We start from the raw sequence: 1,221 nt of genomic DNA, 5'->3' as shown, positions 1-1,221 counted from the left end.
TTTTTTTTTTTTTTTTTTTTTTTTAATCTATAATTAAGGGCTAGGGATTTAGCTTAGTGGCGCCATGTCTGCCTCACAAGTGCAAGGTCCTGAGTTTTGATCCCAGGTGGTGGGAGTGGGGGGTATCTATGATGAAGCCAAACAAAGGGGTGCATGCCTGTAATCCCAGCTCTTCAGGAGGCTGGGCAATGCTGAAAAGCAAAACAATGTCAATGGAAAAATAGTCAAATACAAAAAATTTTCAGAAGAAACCAAAAATAGGATCAAACTCCTTGATAATTAAAGAAATGAAAAGTAAAATAAGGCTGGGTGTGGTGGTACATACCTGTAGTCCCAGCACTCGGAAGATTTAGGGAGGAGTGCTGCAAATTTGAGGCCATTCTGGGCTACACAGTGAGTTCAAGGCCAACCTTAACCATAGGGAAACCCTGTCTCAAAAAGAAAATACTTGATGACTTTGCAGGGTAGTGGTTGTTGAGATATGGTCTCAATAGATTGAACTGGTGGTGACCCTCTTCCCTCAGCCTTCTGAGTGCCGGAATTACAGGCATGTATCACTATGCCCAGCTCTTATGTCTTCAGGATTAGAAAAGAAACATGAACATATAGGTACTCTCATGAACTGATGATATGTAGACTAATGCAGGTATATGTCTATGCGTCTGTTACCCGCTGCCCTGGCAATTTCATTGCCTAGTTTAATAACCCAAAGACATTTTCTTTCTTGTTTTTTTTTGGGGGGGGTGTTGAGATAGTCTTACTATGTAGTCCAGGCTGGCCTTGAACTCGCAGAAATCCTCCTGCCTCAGCCTCCCAAGTGCTAGGATTACAGGTGTGTACTACCACACCTAGCTCTTAAGTCTTTCAGGATTATAAAAGTTAGAAAGTTGAATGATGCCAACTGTAGGTATGTGAGCATGTAGAAACCCTCATAGACTGCTGATAGTGTAGACCGATGCAGGTGTGTATGTATGTGTCATTATCCTCTGCCCTAGCAATTGCATTGCCTGGTTTAATATCCCAAGGGCATTTTCATACAGATACATTATTGAGAATCACTTTTGGTGTCATAGATTTAGAGATAACCTAAATATTTCTCCCTGGGAGATAGGTTACATAAAAATGTGTACACAAGTAACAGCTACAATCTACAGAGTACTTACATGTTTAACTATGGTTAATCTAGTACCCAGTAAGAGACAATGCATCTGTATACTGAGG

This window comes from Fukomys damarensis, unplaced genomic scaffold (genome assembly GCF_012274545.1).
Source record: "Fukomys damarensis isolate Sample0158 unplaced genomic scaffold, DMR_v1.0_HiC HiC_scaffold_21, whole genome shotgun sequence".
NCBI lineage: Eukaryota > Metazoa > Chordata > Mammalia > Rodentia > Bathyergidae > Fukomys > Fukomys damarensis.
The sequence above is the reverse complement of the archived record's forward strand: the minus strand, read 5'-3'. Positions refer to the sequence as shown.